The 22,265-nt window shown below is 41.1% G+C and overlaps 1 pseudogene; it reads right to left on the bottom strand.

Moving 5' to 3' along the window:
- Positions 1-10,591: 10,591 nt before the first annotated feature.
- Positions 10,592-10,884, bottom strand: LOC113259739 (60S ribosomal protein L37-like; annotated as a pseudogene).
- Positions 10,885-22,265: the final 11,381 nt, after the last annotated feature.

Genomic DNA, 22,265 nt, shown 5'->3' on the forward strand with positions numbered 1-22,265 from the left:
GAAGGAAGTGTTTCAAGAAGGGTGTGGTAGTCAGCTGCAGCTAATATTACTGAGAGGGGAAAGAAAGATAAAGTCAGGGGCACCTGGGTGGCTCAGTGAGTTGGGCATCTGCCTTCAGCTGGGATAGTGATGCCACGGTCCTGGGATTGAGCCCCACATTGGGCTCCCCACTCAGGTATCTTACTTCTCCCCCTGCTCTCCCCCCTGCTCTCCCCTTGCTTCTCCCCCCTGCTCCTGCTTTCTCTCTCTCTCAAATAAATAAAATCTTTTAAAAGAAAGAAAAAGAGAAAAGAAAGAAAGAAGAAAAGAAAAAGAAAGAAAGAAAGAGAGAGAGAGAGAAAGAAAGAAAGAAAGAAAGAAAGGGAAAGAAAGAAAAAGATAAAGTCAGATAACCTGTGGATCTGGAAAGATGGAATGGAAGTAACTGATAACTTGTCAATAGCAGTTTCAGGGGAGGATTCGGAAACATAGCGGGAGTTGCCTGAAGAAAGAATGGGAGGTGAAGACTGACACCTGTTACCAACAGTGTAGCAGATAAGATAGGCCAACAAAAACAGCTAAAATGCTGTATTTGCGGTTTGTAAAGGACCTTCCTTAAATGTATCACAGAGCTGGCAACAGAGTGAGGAGTTTACAAAGGTTAACAACAAAGTGAGTAAAAAGGGAAAGCTCATCATTATAGAGGAAAGCAAATGAATAAAGAAAAAGGAATGCTGGAAAATGAAAAACTGTCATTTGACAGCAACCGAAACAATTATTAAAGTTTCTCAAAAAGAATTATAGGCGTATACTGAAACCAATAGATGAAAATTTGATGGCTTGATGTCAACACCCTCTTGAAATATCTCCACAGAAGATACTTATTAATTACAAGGGAAAAGATAACTTTATAATGAAGACATTTGGAGATACCATCATAGTATTCAAAGTTACTATTCTCGTGGTGACTGGGTGACTCAATTGGTTAAGTGGCTGCCTTCAGCTCAGGCCAGATCACAGGGTCTTCAGTTGGTCTATCTGCTCAGTGGAGATTATGCTTCTCCCTCTGCCCCTCCCCCTGCTTGTGCCGTCACACACACTCTCTCTCTCTCAAAGTATTTTTTAAAAAAGCGAAGTTACTATCCTCAGGAATAGGACAATGGAGACCATGTGCCTCTCCCTGTGATGCACTGAGAAGGATACAGCTTCACTTCTGCAATATGGCTGCCAAAATTAATAACCTGGATCTGATTTTAAGGAAATGATAGGCAAACCCAAACTGAGTGACATTCTCCAAGATAACTGGCCTGTACTCACCTTAAATATATTAATGTCATGGGACTTTATGGCTGGCACAATTGGTAGAGCGTGTGCCTCTTGATCACACTGGGCATGGAGCCTACTTAAAAAAAAGAAAATTGTTAACGTCATGAAAAGCTAAGTCTGTGGAACCGTTCCAGACTAAAGGAGTCTAAAAAGACACAACTAAATGCCCCAGATTTGGATCCTGGACCAGGAAAAAACTTTTTTTACATGTATAGAAAACAATTGGTCACATTGGAATAAACTCTGTAGATTAGATAATAATACTATATAAATATGAATTTCTTGATTTTGAGCATTGTATTGTGGATAAATAAAAGTATTTTCTTACTTTTAGGAAATATACACCAAGTGAAGGGGAAATGTATCTGCAGTTTATTCTCAAACAGTTCAGAAAAAGAAAAAAAATTCCATGTACATATGACTAAAATGTTAACATATGGAGAACCTGCATGAAAAGTGTATGGTAATTCTTGTACTATTTTTGCAACTTTTCTGTAAGTTTGAAATAATAAAGCAAGATAATAGTGCAAAAAAACAAAAAGACTAGTCCTTCAGCTTCAGGTCTGCACTGTGAGGAAAGGGGATGACTGATACTGGAACTGGGTGGGCTTCCGAGAAAGAATCAAGGAGTTTGTGACCAGGCCAGAGTTGTTCAGAGCTTCACTATATTTTTTTAAGATTTTATTTATTTATTTGACAGAGAGAGAGAAAGAAAGAGAGTGAACGCAAGCAGGGGGAGGGGCAGAGGGAGAGGGAGAAGCAGGCTCCCTGAGGAGCAGGGAGCCCAATGAGGGCTCGATCTCAGGACTCCAGGATCATGACCTGAGCCGAAGGCAGACGCTTAACTGACTGAGCCACCCAGGCCCCCCAATCTTCACTCTTGTTCAGGAAAAAACCTAACAGGGTTCAGGTGTGGGTAACTATGAGTGTAACTGAATGTTTGAAATTTATTTTTTTTAATTTATTTTTTTAAAGATTTTATTTATTTATTCGACAGAGATGGAGACAGCCAGCGAGAGAGGGAACACAAGCAGGGAGAGTGGGAGAGGAAGCAGGCTCCCAGCAGAGCAGGGAGCCCAATGTAGGGCTCGATCCCAGGACCCTGGAATCATGCCCTGAGCTGAAGGCAGACACTTAACGACTGAGCCACCCAGATGCCCCTATTTTTTTTAATTTATTAATTTTTTATTTAAATTCAATCTCAGGATTCTGGGATGGAGCCCTACATCAGGTTCCTGGCTCAGTGGGGAGTCTGCTTCTTGCTCTCTGTCTGCCACTCCCCCACTCATGCTCTCTCTCTCTCTCTCAAATAAGTAAAATCTTTAAAAATTTTTCAATTTAATGAACATATAATGTATTATTAGTTTCAGAGGTAGAATTTAGTAATCCATCAGTTGCATATAACCCCGAGTGCTCATTACATCAAGTGCCTTCCTTAATGCCCATCCCCCAGTCCCCATGCCTCTGCCCGAGTGTTTGAAATTTATACTGTGTTGATAGTGTCCTCCAAAGTTCATATCTGGAATCTGTGACAGATCTTATTTGAAAATAGGGTCTTTGCAGATATAATTAGTTAAGATAATGTCATACTAGATAGGTTGGGCCCTAACATAATGATGGGTATTCTTGTAAGAAGAGAAAATAAAGACACATCACACAGGGAAAGATATATAAAGACAGAGGCAGAGGGACACCTGACTGATTCAGTCAGTAGACCATGGGGCTCTTGATCTTGAGGTTGTAAGTTTGAGCCCCATGTTGGGTGTAGGGATTACTTAAAAATAAAAATATTTTTTAGAAAAAGAGGCAGAGATGAACTACCATGTACGTACAGGCCAAAGGAAACCAAAGACTGCCAGTATCCCGCAACAGTTTCAAGAAGGATTGTTCCCTAGAGTCTTCAGAGAGAGAATTGCCCTGCCCACACCTTTATTTTGGACACCGAACCTCCAGAACTGTGGGAGAATAAACTTCTATTGTTTTAAGCACCTAGTTGGTGGTACTTTGTTATGAAAGCCATAGGAAACTGAGGCAACATTATAAAGTGAGTGGGAACCTATGTGGGTACAAGACTGTGTGCTGGGGGGGGTAGGGACTGAATGTGGACGGCAGGGGTTATACGCATTTATGAAATAGCAGCGGTATTAAGTTTGTTTTCGTTTGCTTATTTGTTGGATTTGAAAGGAAAAGTCTAAGGAATGGAGCAGATAAATATTTTTAAATGATATTTTATATAAAATTAAATATACTTATTATGGAGAGGAAAAATAAAATTTTAAAAAATAGGGACTGCAGTGCCTGGGTGGCTCAGCGGGTTAAGCATCCAACTCTTGATTTCGGCTCAAGTCATCATCCCAGGGTCCCAGGATCGAGCCCCTGTGTTGGGGAGTCTGCTTGAGGATTTCTCTCCCTCTCCCCTTGCCCCTCCCCTCCAAAATAAATAAATGAATATTAAAAAGAAGAAGAAGAAGAAGAAGAAGAAGAAGAAGAAGAAGAAGAAGAAGAGGCGCCCCTAGCTAGCTCAGTTGGTGGAGTGTGCAACCCATGATGTTGGGGTCATGAGTTCAAGCCCCACACTGGGTGTAGAGATGACTTAAATAAATTAAATCTTAAAAAAAAAAAATAGACGACTACAAAAGAACTTGCTATGGGGTATCTGCTTTTGTTTGTGGCCCAGACTCCTAGAGATTTTTCTTTAAGTTTTATTTATTTAAGTAATCTCTACACCCAATGTGGGGCTCAAACTCACAACCCCAAGATTAAGAGTTGTATGCCCTTCCGACTGAGCTATCCAGGTGTCCCAGACTCCTAGAGATCTTAAGTCACAAGACTGGATATCGTCTTCAGTTCAAACAGCCAGAATCACGGATGTTGAGGGAGAATTGGAAAGGAGGTGATGTTCAGAAGAAGCCTGCGAAGCTTCATAAGCAGGGAGAGAAAGAAGCATTATGAAGACTTAAAGTCAAGTAGCATCTTTTCCCCTGAAACACAGTCACAGTAAAAGGCAGGAAATATATGAAATGGAAACGTACTTTCCATCAAACATTGTTCTTTTCAAGAAAACACCTTTATGAATGTGGCTCAGTTTGAAAAATTAGGGCCATACCTTAAATTTTGATATGAGGAAAGCTGTGTAAGCAAGAATTATTATAAATATAATGAGGATGCTAGTTCATCCTATTCGTAGTGATCTCATTTAAGGGTGATCATTGTAAGAAAAGTCTTCTCTCAGGAGTATAATGTCAACAGATACCTGAGAATAATCCAAAAGAGAAACTATACCATGTAAGGAGTACTGCAAAGCCTCCAGCCAACTCAGATCTCCTTACACATAAAAAAAAAATAAATTAATTAAAAAAAATCATACTGGAGAAAAATTCATGAGTGTAGCGAATGTGGAAAACATTTAGCCTGAAGCAATAACTCAGAGATCATGAGAAAATGCATACTGGAGAGTGTGCATTCATGCATGTGCTGAATATAGCCAAGTGTTCTCTCTCTTTTTTGAGGGAGGAAATCCTATAAAAGCGATAAATGCGGAAAATCCTTCGGCTGTAATAGATAAACTTCATACTCATCATTCTAAGGAGAAACCTTAGGAATGTGGAAAAGCTTCTCTTCAAATGCTAAGACTCATTAGACACCAAAGAAGGCATCCTGGAGAGAAACCCTATAGATTTAAAGAAAGTGGGAAAGCCTCTAGTAGTGAAAAAATCTCACAGAGCCTGAGAAAATTAGTATTGGAAAGAAACCGCTGAATGTAATCAATGTGGAAGTGTCTTCAGCTAGAAGCAATACTGCATTAAAGATCAAAACATTCATATTGGAGGGGCGCCTGGGTGGCTCAGTCGTTAAGCGTCTGCCTTCGGCTCAGGGCGTGATTCCGGGGTCCTGGGATTGAGCCTCACATCAAGCTCCTCCGCTATGAGCCTGCTTCTTCCTCTCCCACTCCCCCTGCCTGTGTTGCCTCTCTCGCTGGCTGCCTCTCTCTCTGTTAAATAAATAACTAAAATCTTTAAACAAACAAACAAACAAAAAAAACACTAAAACCATTCATATTGGAAAGAAACTCTATGATTTTAATAAATGTGGAAAATCTTCACCCAAAAGGAGAAACATCATTATTTATCAAACAATCCATACAAAAGAGAAATCTTCTGCATGTAGTAGGTATGAGAACGCTTTTATTCAGAAGTCAAGCCTCATTAGACACTAGAGAAGTCATACCTGCAGATAAACGCTATTTATGTAAGGAAGGTGAAAAAACATTGAGTAGCAAATGAAAATTCATGTTTGAGAAATCCTTTAAATACAATGCACGTGCAGAAATATTCAGCAGAATCCGTACCTCATTAAATATTACAACATTCATATAGGAGAGAGACCCTATGAATGTACTAAGGGTGGAAAAGCCTTCTCTTGAATCACACTGTTTATTGTACATGCAAGAACTGATCCATGTAATAAACACAAGTGTAAAATGTGTGGATAAGCCTACTCTCAACTTTCCAACAACGCTCTGCATATGAAAAACAACACTGAATGGAATTTCAGTTAACAGATGAATGGGTAAACATATTGTGGTATATCCATACAATGGAGTGCTATTCAGCAAGACAAAGAAATGAACTGATACATGCAAAAGCATAAATTAACGGGCGCCTGGGTGGCTCTGTCGGTTAAGCGGCTGCCCTGGGCTCAGCTCATGATCCCAGGGTCCTGGGATAGAGCCCTGCAGTCCTGTTCTCTGCTCAGCGGAGAGCCTGCTTCCCCCTCCCCCTCTCCCTCTGCCTGCCACTCCCCCCCTGCTTGTGCTCTCTCCCTCCCTCTCTCTGTCAAATAAATAAATAAAATCTTAAAAAAAAAAAAAGACTTTCTAAAAAAAAAAGGGAAAGAAAGAAAAGCAACTGCTTTCTATAAGAATGACAAGACAGAAAAACTCACATCAAAAAAGAGAACAAGAGGCAGTGCTGACTGCCAGGGACCTAATCAGTAAGGATGTAAGTTAAGATGTCGAAACTAGAGTTCAGAATAATGATTATAAAGATACTCACTGGGCTTCACTGGGTGGGAAGCCTGCTCAGGATTCTTTCTCTCGCTCTCCTCTGCCCCTCCTCACCACAGCTGCCCCACCAAAAAAAAAAAAAAAAAACTTAAATACAAATTAGTTGTTTTGCTACATGGTAACAATAGTGATAGGAAACACCATAGAAAAATATGTAGGGATGGAGAGCATTCTACGCAGAAATGAGATGCACGAGATGGGTCAATTATTAAAGAAGGATTTTCTGGAGTCCCAGGGGTTGACGTTTCTGCTCCAGGCACACTTGACCTGCTTTACCATGTTGCCTGTGGTCGGCTCACTTGCCAAGGTTACTTATGATCCTCTCTGCACTGCTCACTGACAGCAGGAAACAGGACTGGTGATCTACGTTTCTCTTTTCTCTGAACGCACCTTTGGTTCCACAGTGGTGTGTAAGTAACAGCCCAGCAGCCCCGGGGTAGGCTTTCACTTGCAGCTCAACTATTAGAATAGCTGGATTGCTAGTTGTTTATTAGTGAAACTTACTTTCTAGGCAGAGCCCGAGAACTGTATTAAATGTAGAAGGTTTTAAACAAGCTGTGGCCTCTTGCCAACTTTTTCCTCTTGTTTCTGATTTGGCTTAACCTCTAGCTGCATAGTGATGGAGAAAAATAACAGGACACAATGGTGGATGGAAGAGGGAGACAAATGCAGATTCTGAGCCAGTATTGGGAAAAGTGGTATGGGGTAGCAAAATGGAGAGAGAAAAAAAATTTAGTAGAGTATGCTAAGAGGATGTGAAGGACCGTTTTCCAAAAAGATAGCTCCCAGAAAACATGAAAGAGAATACTTTCTAAGAATTTTCAGTGATGAAGCCTTCAGAGCACCTCTTTTGGTTCACTTAAAACTTAATTTTAAAAAATCAATACAGTGCAATTTCTATTTTGAGTTAAACCCCTCTTTTTGTATAAGTGCTCTTACAGTGTGCGAAACTTTCATGTGGCCCCGTTGGATCCGAGTGAGATTGCAAATACGTTGGCTGGCCAAACAGTAAACTGGGGTAAGTCTTATGCTGAGTGGGAGAAAAGAAATGGAACATTTTTTAGAAAACAAAACCCTATGCCAAATATAGCGCAGATTAAGATCCACAGAAACATTGTTCTGAATATTTATGGGTAATCCACGAATAATCCTCAGAAAGAGATATTGCTGATGCAAATCAGCTTAAAAAAATGGGATGGATTTTTCTAGTATATATGGCAATAAAGAAGAGGAAAGCAGGGATATTGTACCAGGGGTATAGATGCATAATTTAAAGACTGAGAGGAAGCCAAGTGCCATTGGCTAGACAAATAATCCTCTGTTAGTAAGGACCATATTTCTCTGATTATTAAAAGTACGACACAGTAAAAAGTAAGGAGAAAAGTCCATTGTACTTCATGGCTACCATGATACTTCATGTTTGGATTTTAAGTTGCTTGAGCTTTTGCTCCTTCTCAGCAAACATTAACAAGAGACAGGTTCTGCATAGATATAAATTTAAGTAAGACTTTTTCTCCTCCTTAACAGTGTTTTTTATTTACTCTACTCCTGTGGTCATGGAATGTAAATATTCTCTTAACTTCTCTTTCTTATCGTATTAAAGTAACCAGCAGAGAGCTTGAGAATTGAGCAGGATTCTTTTCTCTCAAGGTTCCTTTTCAAATTCTAGTATGGCATCCAATCTCTTCATTTTATTCAAGACAAAACCAAGTTCTTTTACGTTTAAATTTATTTCCTCACCGGGAAGAAACATTAATCACTAATATCTATAAATGCAATCATTGCTGGTAACTTGGTTTCTAGAAAAAATACTTTTGAGGTTCTTTTGTTTCTTCATACAAAAGTCACAGGCTCACACAAACATTTCAACTATTCAGGTCGTGTTCAGGCCCTAGTCTTTCAGTCCATTCATACGCAAATTATTGAAAAGTTTTCCCCCAGGTTAGAGAAGAAAAATAAGACCCTAGCTTTTAACCTTGAAACTCTTGAATCCCTCTAAAAGTTTTATGCTAAATATCATGTTCCAGTTCATATGTGCATTTTTTCTGAGGGAAGATTTCATAATTTCCAGCACATTCCAAGGAGTCCAAAACCCTATAAAAGACCAAGAATCACTGCCTTTTAATAATTACTAAAATCCAGGGGACTTTTACTTTTGAATTTCATTTTCCTAATTGGCTACATCAGTGCTTTCCAAATTTTAATTTGCATATGAGTCCTGTGGGGACCGTATAAAATACAGATTATAATTCAGAAAGGCTGAGGTGGGATCAGATGTGCATTTCTAACAAATTCTAAGGTGACGCTGTTGCTGCTGGTGCATGGGCCACACTTAGAGCCAGAGCAAAAACAACACACCCGAAGGAGGACCCCATGCAAAGGTCAGAAAATTTCACCCATTAAGAAGATTCAAAGACTTACTTGTCAATATACCCTAATGTCCGGCAAAGACAGAAAAGTAAACACTTACCAGCATTAACTTTTGCCATACTTAAAATAAAGAGTATATTCATGAGATGTAAACTGACACTATTCCCCAATATTTAGATGTCTGAAGTTGATTTTTGAAGATGTCATACATCATAGAAGCTTTCTGATTGAATTTTCTATTTTTGTACTTCTTTCACCACTCCTCCCATCATAGAACTGTTTTCTTAGAGTTTAATAAGATGCTGTCTGGTCCCCAAGTACAGACAGACATAAATTGATGGTGTTCCTGGCAATATTAAAAAAAAAAAAAAGCCATTGTTATATTATCTTCAAGACCGTGAAATACTGCCCTCTCTCAAGTCATACAAAGCCTTGTTATAAACAGGTTTAGAAATAGACAAAGCAGGGACACCGGTGTGGCTCAGTCGATTAAGTGCCTAACTCATGCTTTCAGCTCAGGTCATGATCTCAAGGTGGTGGGACCGAGCCCGGCATCAGGCTCCATGCTCAGCATGCTTGAGATTCTTTCTCCCTCTCTCTCTGCCCCTCCCACCTAAAATAAGTAAATAAAATCTTGGTTTTTTAAAATTTTATTTTTAGTTTTTATTTTTTTAAGATTTTTATTTATTTGTCAGAGAGAGAGACAGAGACAGAGACAGAGAACACACGAGCAGGGGGAGCGGCGGGCAGAGGGAGAAGCAGAGTCCCCACTGAACAAGGAGTCCGATGAGGGACTCGATCCCAGGGCCCTTGGATCATGACCTGAGCCAAAGGCAGATGCTTAACCAATTGAGTCTCCCAGGCGTCCTAAATTTTGTTTATTTTTGAGAGAGTGAGAGAGATGGTGTGCACAAGCAGGGAGGAGGGGCAGAGGGACAAGCAGACTCCCCGCTGAGCAGGGAGCCCCATGCGGGATTTGATCTCAGGACTCTGGGATCATGACCTGAGCCAAAGGCAGACACTCAACCAACTGAGCCACCCAGGTGCTCAGTAAATAAAAACCTAAAAAAAAAAAAAAAAAAAAAAAGAAAAAGAAAAGAAACAGGCAAAACAAATACATATTATTATCTCAGTAGGGACAGGATCATCTCTTTCTTTCACATTCACTTTATTTTTCTTCTCATCTGCTTATTATAATTGACTTACCAAGATTATTAATACCTATATGGAAGTTTGGCCAACATCTGAAACTTAACACAAAAAAATAAACTAACAATTCCCCTCTTATTAATACCCACCTTCCATGACCCAGACAACTATGTGATCAAATCCTCAAGATTTTGACTCTGTCAAGCCCCATACTTAACCGTTAACCAAGTCCTATTAACTCACCCCTCTAGTGTTTCCTAAAGTCATCCTCAATTTCAAATGGGAAGAAAAGATAGAACGACACCAGTTTTCTTCCCTCCAGCCCTACCCCCAAAACTTGCAGCCTCCCCTGTGAGTTCTGGAGAAACTATTCAGTCCACGCCTTTATACATTTACCACATATATATGTAACCCTCACTAAGTAGTTTTATTTGCATATTTCAAACTTTACATAATTAGTTTCATACAGTAGGTATTCTACAGCTTGCTTTGTCTTCTCAATATTATGTTCGTGGGAGTCATTCATGCCGATTCCTATTTGCTGTATCACATTCATCAAATAAATATATCAGAATTTCTCTTGTGTTCTTCTACTCTTGAATATTTAGGTGGTTTGCAACTATACATATAATGTGGGGGTTGTTCTGTTTTGTTCTGTTTTGTTTTAAACCAGAACATTTATTGTGTGACTAATCATTAAAATCAAGATGAACTGGATGCTTCCACAGCTGTCCTCTTGGGCTGAGGCTTTGTTCCTTGACGGAATCCATCCCTGAATCTGCGGTATACGATTTTTAGGTGCCTCATTCAACGGTCCCAGTGGTATTTCCTCTTTTAGCCTCGGCGCTCCGGTTGTACTTCCTCTTGCGCTTGGCAGGATAGGCACATTTGCCACCAGTGGACTTCTGAAGGCGGTAAGCCTTTGAGCCACAGCGGGGGCACAACGGGTGCCTCTTATTGCGACACTTTCCAAACGATGAGGTCCTCTATGTCATCTTGTTTCCGCGGCAGACCCCAAAGAGCTATATATAATGTTTTCTGCATGTTATATTTCTTTTTTCCTCATGTAGGACTATTCCCTTAGTATAGATCCCAGAAGTGAAATTACCAAAAAAGCACAAACATTTTTAAGATCTTTGACACAGTTGCCAGATAGCATTACGAAAGGACTGTCCCAATGTTATATTGCCACCAGAAATATATCTTTCTATCTATCTATCTATACACACACACAACACACACACACATATATATTTTAAGGATTTTATTTATTTATTTATTTATTTATTTGAGAGAAAGAGAGAGAGCACAAGAGTGGAGTGAGGGGCAGAGGGAGAGGGAGAAGCAGACTCCCCACTGAGCAGGGAGCCTGATACAGGGCTGGGTCCCCGGACTCAAATCATGACCTGATCCGAAGGCAGACGCTTAACCACCACTGAGCTAGCCACCCAGGCGCCCCGCCACCAGAATTGTATTATTCCGGGGCGCCTGGGTGGCACAGCGGTTAAGTGTCTGCCTTCGGCTCAGGGCGTGGTCCCGGCGTTGTGGGATCGAGCCCCACATCAGGCTCTTCCGCTATGAGCCTGCTTCTTCCTCTCCCACTCCCCCTGCTTGTGTTCCCTCTCTCACTGGCTGTCTCTATCTCTGTCGAATAAATAAAATTAAAAAAAAAAAAAAAAGAATTGTATTATTCCTTGTTTTATCACGTACTCACGAGGCACGGGTGATAAACTCCTTTTTCTTTATCTTTGGCTAGTTTGCTCAACAAAAAGTGGTATATTGATTTCTGGTGAAGTTAGAACTGAATGACTTTCTCATGGTAACTACGAATCATATTACTTCCTTGGTGATCTGATCACCAAGCTGCTCGCCCATCAACATTGTTGGATAGAGCGTTCTATTTCATTTTAACAGCCTTTTACATAACAACATATTGTTGTTGTCAAATTTGCTACAATTTTTTTCCAGGTTTGTTTTGTTTTGTTTTGTTTGCACATGGTTTAGGTTTTTTTGTTGTTTTTATTTTATATATTTTTTATTTTTTTCTTTTAAAGATTTTATTTATTTATGTGACAGAGAGACAGCCAGCGAGGGAGGGAACACAGCAGGGGGAGTGGGAGAGGAAGAAGCAGGCTCCTAGCGGAGGAGCCAGATGTGGGACTCGATCCCGGTACACCGGGATCACGCCCTGATGCGGAAGGCAGACGCTTTAACGACTGCGCTACCCAGGCACCCCTATTTTATATATTTTTTAAAGTTTTATTTATTTAAGTAATGTCTACACCCAACATAGGGCTTGAACTCATAACCCTGAGATCAAGAGTCACACGCTCTTCCGACTGAGCCAGCCAGGCACCCCGGCACGTGGTTTAGTTTTTAAGTAATATCTATAAGTATTTAATTAAAGGGTTTGATAATGAATTCTATTACGTCAACTTGCTTATGAGGGTGGCCATATACATAACAGAATAAGACATTCTGATGGTAAAATCATTAATATATCATGAAATTTACAAAATCATTAATATATTATGAAATTTACAAATCTATATGCTCGTCTGAAATTGACTAAATTTTAAGATTAGATTTTAAGATTCTCTTGGTGGTTTTAACTCATCCATTTCCCAGAATAGCATTGACAGAACTGTTCATTGTTGACCCATATTGGTTTGTAAAGTGTGACCATCTTGAATATCCTGTGAGACCTTTCATTTATGTTTTCTTTCCTTTATTTCTTTGTCGTGTTATGTTTTCCTAAGAAAATGATTAGCAATTCAAGTTTAAATGACCATTAAAGCCTTCCAAATTGCATTGCACTTGATTGCTTGATGTTAAGAAAATTAGCAGTCTTGCTATTTCTTTGAGAATTTCTTCTACTTTGAAGGGTGGACACTTCTGCAATTTTAAAATAAAGATATTAAAAAAAACTTTAAAAAATTAAGACATCGATAGGAGAAGAAGAGAAAAAAGTATCCTTTATTTATCATTTTTTATACCTCCTCTGTTTTGAAGAAAGTCCAAGGAATTAGTAGAAGTCTCCTTTGAAGACTTACTGAATTGACACAGCTCTTAACAGGTCAAAACAACGATCAATCTACCAAAAAGTATTTACTGAACACTGCTCTATGTTCAGGCCTGTCACAGGTGCTACGAAACGTAAAGAGAGTGAATAAGTGGTCCTTTTATGTATGTATGTATTTATAAAGTAGGCTCTACGCTGAACATGGGACTTCAACTAATGACCCTGAGATCAAGAGTCCCATGCTCCACTGACTGAGCCAGCCAGGCGCCCCCAGTAAGTGATCCTTTTAGAAAGAGCAGAGAGGGGGCGCCTGGGTGGCTCAGTCGTTAAAGCGTCTGCCTTCGGCTCAGGGCGTGATCCCGGCGTTCCAGGATCGAGCCCCACATCAGGCTCCTCCGCTGGGAGCCTGCTTCTTCCTCTCTCACTCCCCTGCTGTGTTGCCTCTCTCGCTGGCTGTCTCTCTGTCACATAAATAAATAAAATCTTTAAAAAAAAAAAAAAAAAGAAAGAGCAGAGAGGGGAAGAGAATAGTGAGAAATCAAGCTGTGGTGTGCTGAGCCAGGTTACAAATGGTCTTTTATAACCTGCTTAAGAATATGGATTTTTTTTCCCCACAGCAGTTGACGGCCTTAAAATATCTTCTTTTTTCTTTTTTTTTGGCCGCACCATAAATCAGTGGGCATCTTTAACGCACAGACACGTGTGGCATTACCTTTACCATTTGCAACCCCATGAATCTAATTAAATAATAAAATGTCATCATTTCTCTTTGAGTAAAAAATGTGCTTTAGAGAGATAATTCAGGAGACAGTGTGGAAAATGGACTGCATAGTGGAGATAGAGGTGGAGGGTGACCGCTGGGAGATCGATTGCCATGGCCCAGGTGAGATATGATGAAGGTCTGATGTTACAAGACGCCATGCTAAGCACTGCAGGGAACACAAAGCTGAACAAGACACGGCCCCTGCTGTGAAAGATGAATGAAGGAAAATGCCAGATTCCATGCTTGTTTACCCTAACATGATGCCCCTGGGGACGGTGATGTAGGAAGATATGAATAAGAGAAGATAGACTTGTATTAAAATCCTGCTGAAGGTAAAGATTACAGAAAGCAAGCACTCTTGCCTGATCTTTTCTTTCCTTTTTTTAAAGATTTACTTTATTTATATATTTTATTTATTTATTTATTTATTTATTTTAAAGATTTTACTTATTTATTCGACAGAGATAGAGACAGCCAGCGAGAGAGGGAACACAAGCAGGGGGAGTGGGAGAGGAAGAAGCAGGCTCATAGTGGAAGAGCCTGATGTGGGGCTCGATCCCAGATCGCCGGGATCACGCCCTGAGCTGAAGGCAGACGCTTAACCGCTGTGCCACCCAGGCGCCCGTATTTATATATTTTAGAGAGAGAGAGAGAGCGCAGAGGGAAGAGGCAGAGGGAGAGAGAACCTCAAGCAGACTGCACCGAGAGAGGAACCTGACACAGAATTCAATCCCACGATTCCGAGATCACCTCCGGAGCCAGATGAAGAGTCGGACGCTTAACCGACTTAGCCATCCAGGCACCCCTTGCTTGATCTTTTCAATTTGACAAGCTTGTCTGTGCGTTTATGTAATCAAGTTACATATCTTGCTGTGTGTGTTCTGACCAACCGTACCCAACGAGGCAGGGAACGATGCAGTCAGTGGTTGCCTGGACTTGTTAGCGGGTGTGATTTCAGTAACTGACTACTTGCTGACTCAGAGAAAAGAGGAAAGCAAAACTCTCCTCTCCCTGTTTTGTGGCCAGCCAAGCAGTTACCAGACTGTCAAAGTCCACAGGAATGGACACCTGTCTCTATTGCCCAGCTTGCTCATTTGCTGTGTCACATTCTAAACTTGAAGAAGTAAATGAGTCATGTGAACCATATCCGGGGTGTGGCATCCAGGACCAGGGGGCAGAAATGGAAGCCTCGAGGCTCCATTACTCACCTGATGTCTTGGCTCCTTAGAGTGATTGAGCCAAAAAGCAAAGTACTGTCCCCGGTCTCTGCTGAAGGCAACAAGCATCCAGCACAGAGCCTAGTTTCAGAGTAGAAAAAGGATGGCTTTGGAATCAGACATGGTTGAATACTGGCTTTGTCAAGGCTGCAAGTCAGTTAACCTCTTTCAGTCTCAAGTTTCCCACCTAGAAAGTAGTGGTTATGATATGACCACACATATCTATGCAAAATAATACATGTACAATGCCTGGTACACTCATCCTTTGCTGGTAGGAATGGAAAACAGTGCCACCTCTTTGGAAAACAGTTTGGCGGTTTCTTAAAAAGTTAAACATAAATTTACTGTACAACCCAGCATGTCTACTGCTTGGCATTTATCCAAGAGAAATGAAAGCCTATGTGCACACAAAGACTTGTGTGTGAATGTTTGTAGCGGCATCATTCATGGGTGAACCACAAAAACATTTTGCTCATGAAAGAAGCCAGACAAAAAAGATCGCATATTCTATAAGTCCAATTACATGAGGAAAGGCAAATCCAGAAAAGACAAATCTGTAGGGACTTAAAGTGGGTTACAGTTGCCTGGAGCTGGGGGAGAGGGGAGGGAGAGTCAAAATAAATGGGCGTGGGGGAATCTTTGGGCAGTGATGGAAATGCTCTAAAATTGAATTGTGCTGGTGGATGCACAGCTCCGTAAATTTACTAACAGTCATTGAACAGACACTTAAAATGTGAATTTTATGGCGTATAAATTATACTTCAATATGGCTGGGTTTTTTTTTTTTAAAGATTTTATTTATTTATTTGACAGAGAGAGCGACAGCCAGCGAGAGAGGGAACACAAGCAGGGGGAGTGGGAGAGGAAGAAGCAGGCTCATAGCGGAGGAGCCTGATGCGGGGCTCGATCCCATAACGCCGGGATCACGCCCTGAGCCGAAGGCAGACGCTTAACCGCTGTGCCACCCAGGCGCCCCCAATATGGCTGTTTTAAAAAACCCACCAGGAGGGGTGCCTGGGTGGTTCAGTCAGCTAAACATCTGACTCTTGATTTCGGCTCAGGTCATGATCCCAGCTGTGGGATCGAGCCCCGTGTCTGCCTGGGTGCTCAGCGCAGAGTCGGCTTGAGATTCTCTCTTTCCCTCTCCCTCTGCCCCTCCCCCTGCTTGCTCTCTCTTCCTAAATCAATCAATCAATCGATCAATCAATCAAATCTTTTTAAAAAAGAAAAAAACCCACCAGGCATGTGATATTCAGTACTATGGTGAATCCCTAACATTTAATAAACATCTATTGGTAAACTACTTTATTTTTTTATTGGTAAGCTACTTTTTTTAAAGACTTTGTTTTTTTTAAGAAATCTCTACACCCAAAGAGGGGCTTGAACTCACAACCACGAGATCAAGAGATGCACATTCTTTGGACTGAGCCAGCCAGGCACCTGGTAAGCTACTTTAAACACGTTACATGCCTCAGCTCAATTTAACTCATATTTCTAAGGCCTATTTATAAGTTTCACAAACTTTCCATGTTTCGAATAGCACTTTCACTGTTTTTCCCTGTCTACTTACCATCCGTACAATTACCAACCAAATATTTTTCTTTAAACACAATTACTTTTTTAAAAGCTCATATAAGGTCATCTAAAAATAAAACATTCTCTCACTATGGTAAATGGAAAAATCCATATCATTTGTCATAAATAAAATATTCTGTGAAAATAAACACAAGAAACGCCAAATGACCTTAGCTTGCAGACAGATGTTGCCTCAAGAAGGCTTGTTCTCTCTGCTTGCAAAAGGAGACTGAAAACGTTAGAGGTGACTGCGACATACAACGTACCAGCACCAACAGCCAACGGAGAATTTCTCTTTGATGTCATGGGAATTGGCAACCGGGGATCCCAGGCTGAGAACAAAGGAGGTTTTCTGTGCCTCGACTGCCCATGCAGAGTTGAAAACAATAGAGGCCTGATACCTGCTTAAGGCTTATTGGGAAGCAGCCGAGCCTGCTCCTGCTCCTTGATCATTATGTGCCTGTAAGCCCATAAAAGCGGTTGCCTGGAGAAAGCGGCTGGGGAGAGGCCTGGCGAAAATCAGTCCCGACTTCTCAGGCTTGGTCCGGTGTGAAGCAGCAGGATGGGGCAGTTCAGGAATGCTACCACCCCGAGGCAGTCAGGGTCCTGAGAGAACCACTCACAGACCCCACCGAGGAGTAAGAAAGGAGTTGGCATCTCCCCTCCTCACAGAGGTTGGAATCAGTCTCCTTGGCCTGGAGCTGAGACCCCAGGTGGGGTGTGGAGACAGAGTACTCAGAGGAGCCTGGGTATGCCTCCTGGAGTTGGATGTGTACAGGACCCTAGTTGAGACCCCTGGGAATGGGAGACGAGGGACGGTTGATGTGGTTAAGCCTGAGTGAGCCTCCAACGTCAAGGAACGACGCAGGCCCCACGGAAGCGCTCGCCCTCACACTAATGTGACAACCAGAACTTGGATGCTTGGAACAAGGGAGCATCACTAACCAAGAAGTTTTAGCCAGAAAAGCAACACAGCCAAGGGAAGATCGGGCATCATTTAGGGAAGAGACGTATCCCCACCTCTCCTTTCTTTCACAGAATAATGGGGAAAAGAGATTCAACTGAGCACGGCAGAAGGGGGAAAAGAAAACATTTCATGTTTGTTCTCCACTTGATTCAGACTGTTCAATAAACTGAATGGAGAGGAATTCAAACAACTGGAAATGACCTCACTTTGGGGGTGCCTGGGTGGTTCAGTCGGTTGGGCAACTGACTTGATTTCAGTTCAGGCTTGATCTCGGGGTTGTGAGTTTGAGCCCCACGTCAGGCTCCACACTGGGTGGGGAAGACTACTTAAAAAAAAAAAAAAAGAAAGAAAAAGACCTCACTTTCACACTCTGCCATTCAACTAATACCCATACTGTAACATCTAGAAGTATCTTTGATCCCTCCTGTATCTGGAAAAACACTGCTCTACGGACGTGTGGCATCACCTTCAGTCCTGCACTATAGCCCTAGGGTTGCCCACTGGGGGGCTGAAAATGTGGAAGAATATCGAAGCCACTTCTTGGGCGCCTGGGTGGCTCAGTCGGTTGAGCGTCTGCCTGCCTTCGGCTCGGGTCATGATCTCAGGGTCCTGGGATCGAGCCTGGCGGCCGGCTCTCTGCTCGGCAGGGAGTCTGCTTCTCCTTCTTCCTCTGCCTGTCTCCCTTGCTCTCTCTCTGTTAAATGAATAAATAAAATCTTAAAAAAAAAAAAAAAAGAATATCTAAGCCACTTCTTTCAATCTTCATAAACCTTGGCCTGTCTTTTCCAAGCTACAGACATGGGGGCAAAATCTGGGAACATGACGTACCCTAACCAAAATGATTCTTTTTCTCTCCTCCCCTCCCCCATTTCTATTTTTCTCAATTGCTCTAATTTTCTTCCCTCTTACTGATTTCTCAGCTCTCGCTTTCCTTAGTCAGCAAGGGAAAATTCTGCCCAGCATTTTTTTACTCTCCCTGGTGGCTCTTAGGGGCTAACTGAAAACCCAGGATTCTAGCTTCCCAAGAAGCCACGGCAGGCAAATTGTTTTATAAAACTCCTGCCTGCAAAGACCAGGGAGTGAGTGTCTACGTTCTACCTTTTGTGACCTATTTAGCCTTGGACAAGTCCCTGAACTTCTTGAATTATGTTGCTTTATCTGTTGAATGGAATTAATAGTAATATCTGCTTCCCAGCTTGTTTTGAAACTCCAGTGAGGTCACTTCCAGCTTATACCTCACATTGCACAAGAATGTTACTTTTCATTATTATGGTGGTGGCTTTTAATGCAGCACTTTTATTATTTTATTTTTATTTTTATTTTTTTTAAATGAGGTTTTTTTTGTTTTTTTTTTAAGATTTTATTTATTTATTCGACAGAGATAGAGACAGTCAGCGAGAGAGGGAACACAAGCAGGGGGAGTGGGAGAGGAAGAAGCAGGCTCATAGCGGAGGAGCCTGATGTGGGGCTCGATCCCATAACGCCGGGATCACGCCCTGAGCCGAAGGCAGACACTTAACCGCTGTGCCACCCAGGCGCCCCTAATGCAGCACTTTTAAAAAAAACAATTTGTCTAATTAAGATATGCACGTATGTTACAACATCTCTCAGAAACATAGAATCGAATGAAAAGAGCAATCTGGAGAAACATATGCAATGTAATTCATTGTGAATTTTATTTTTCCAGCTTTATTGAGATATAAAGGACTTATAACATTGTGTAAGTGTAAGGTGGACAACGTGATGATTTGATACGCTTAGATGTTGTGAATGATCACCACAGTAGGGTTAGTTGCACTTCCTTCACTTCATAATCACTATTTCTTTTTTGTGGCGAGTACATTTAAGATCTCTCTTAGCAACTTTCAAGTATACAATACAGTATTGTTAACTATAGTTACCATGTTGTGGATTAGATCCCCAGAACTTATTATTCTTAGAACCGGAAGTTTGTGCCCTTTGACTAACATTTCCCCATTTCCCTCACTCCCCCAGACCCTGGCAATCACCATTCAACTCTGTTTTTGGAAGTACGATCTTTTCAGATTCCACATTTAAGTAAGACCATATGGTATTTGTCTTCCTCTGTCTGACTTATTTTACTTAATATAATGTCCTCGAGGCCCATATCGTCACAAAAGGGAAGATTTCCTTCTTTTTAATGACTGAGTAATATTCCATCGTATTGGATCTTTCCATGTCTTCGATATTGAGAATAATGCTGCAATGAACATGGGGGTGGCTGTAGATCTCTTTTGGAGATAGGATTTCAATTCCTTCAGATATATACCCAGAAGTGAAATTCCTGAATCATATGGTAATTCTATTTTTAATTTTTTGAGGAACTTCCATACTGTTTTCCATAGTGGCTGCTGCACCAATTTGCATTCCCCGCAATAATGCGCAAGGATTCCCTTTTCTCCACATCCTGAACAACATTTGTTATCTCTTATCTTTTTGATGATACCTCTTCTTTTTTTTTTAATGATAACTATTCTAACAGGTATGAAGTGCTATCTCATTGTGGTTTTGATTTGCATTTCCCTAATGATGAGTAATGTTGAGCATCTTTTCATGTACCTCTTGGATGTTTTGTATGTCTTCTTTGGAGAACATTGTGAATTTTAAAACATAAAAAGTAGTGCTATATGTTGTTCAGGAATATGTGCATGTGTACAAAAAATACTTCAAATGCGTGGCAAAACGCATTACACTCATATTTATGGTTTCTTTTGGGGAGAAAGAAGACAACGGGACTGGGGAAAGGAACTCAGAGGGCTTTAGTTGTAGCTATCGTGTTTTATTTTATTTTTTTAAAAAGAAAAAATATTCAGTGTGCCTGGGTGGCTCAGTCAGTTAAGCGGCTGCCTTTGGCTCAGGGCGTGATCCTGAGGTCCTGGGATTGAGTCCCCTGGCTCCTTGCTCAGCAGAGAGTCTGCTTCTCCCTCTGCCCCTCCCCCTGTTCATGCTCTCTTTAGCTCTCTCTCTCTCACAATAAATAAATTAAATATTTTTTAAAAAGAAAGATCCAAACCAAATAGAACAAATTGTGAACAACTGTTCAAGCTGGGTGGTAGGCCCATGACTGTTTACCATGTTATTCTCTGTGCTTGTCTCTTTAGAAAAAAATTTTTTTTTTCTTAAAAAATGCTTCAGCTCAATGCTGAAAATCTGGAGAAAACAAACGGATAAAGGCAATAACAACAGAAAACACCTAACTCAAATAACGGGTGTCAACGTTTATTGGTTTATATAGCTCCCATCTTTTTTATTCGTTATACATACAAATGCACTTCAAACCCAATTGGATCATTTTATCTTGTGACACCTAAGTCACCTGCTGGCAGCTGGGTTGGATTGCCTTTGGCCTAGGTGTCAAACAGCAGGTCTTATACAAACAACACCCTCCCTACCGCCCCTTTATTATTGAAGCTTCTGGTTTATAAAATTGCCCTTTACAAAAGATCTGTTGTGTAGAGTGTAAATATTTAATGTAATCCACATCCACTTAGGCCTGCCTGGTGTATTTCATTTATATTTCACCGTGTTACATAATGCCAAATTCATCTGCCGATTCACTCCATTCAGTTTAGAGGGGGAAAAAAAAAGCAAAATAGTTTTTTGGTGTTATATAGGTACTGCATGTTCAAGTGATCAACTGCATTCTTCCTTTTTCTCTACTTCATTTAGGATTGTATTGTGTCCTCTCCTCCTTGTACCTCAATACTAGAAAAGGGCATTTTTTTTCTCTCCACCCTTTCACTTTCAAACCACCTACTTCTTTTAGTTTGGGTTTAAACTCAGCGGTTGGTTAAGATTTCAATATTCAACCAGTCAAGAAATCTGGATTTGGTGACTAATATTTGGAAAAGCCACACGGAAGCCCAGAGCGGCACGGTCCAGTATGGTAGCCATTAGCTGCATGTGGCTATTTAAGTTCATTAAAACTAAGCCCCATTTTAAATTCTGTTCCTTGCTTACACCTGGCACATTTCCATGGGCTTAATAGTCACCTGTGGCAAGTGGCTTCTGTGTTGGACAGCACATATACAGAACGCGTCCGTACCTCGGAGAGAACCGTTGGACAGAGCTGGTCTGGAATTACGTGGCAGACGCTGAGGTCATTTCCTGCACTTTCCAATTTCCCACTTTCATCTTCCTGGTTTCAAAACCATGCAGCAGGTGCTACTCTGGATGAGGAAACCGTGGGTAATACATGAATGACAGAGACAAAGCTGGCCAATTAGAGCTCTCGCCACTCTTCCCTAGAGACTGCTATTTCCGGGGCAGGCTTCTGTGCCTCCATCTTTGAACTGGTGTAAGATTTTCAAATAAGAATCTTACCAAGGAACAGAAGTACATCTGAGCATCCTTTTTGTGTTTATTTGTGGAAGAGTGGTTAAGGAGTTGAGTCCAATGTAATAGGTCATCCAGCTTTGTCCTTAGACAAAATTCCAGTCACTGTATCTATCTATTGATTTCTTGGAAAACAGACTAACAATCGACTAAGAAGGCAGAGTATGGAGAGCAGGAAATTGGCCAGTATGTTTTCAGTGACTCCGTAAGGCCAGTAAGTGGTTACGGCTCAGATGACGCTTAGTTTTGTAGAAGACGTGCCCTACTGACGGGGCAGTGAGAGACGTTAGCGCCTACTAGTCTTTGAACGCAAGAAAAGTAGGTAGCAAATGAAATTTTTGGTGAATGTGTCTTTTGAAAACTTTACAATTCTTTCCATTGTTTCTGTGATCTTATCTAGTGCCCCATTATTTAAGTTTTCATTGGGCTCGTTCTCCCTGTCTATTTTTCCATTTAGCCTTCACAGAAGTGTGCTC

This window comes from Ursus arctos, unplaced genomic scaffold, assembly GCF_023065955.2.
Source record: "Ursus arctos isolate Adak ecotype North America unplaced genomic scaffold, UrsArc2.0 scaffold_22, whole genome shotgun sequence".
In the NCBI taxonomy this organism is placed as follows: Eukaryota; Metazoa; Chordata; class Mammalia; order Carnivora; family Ursidae; genus Ursus; species Ursus arctos.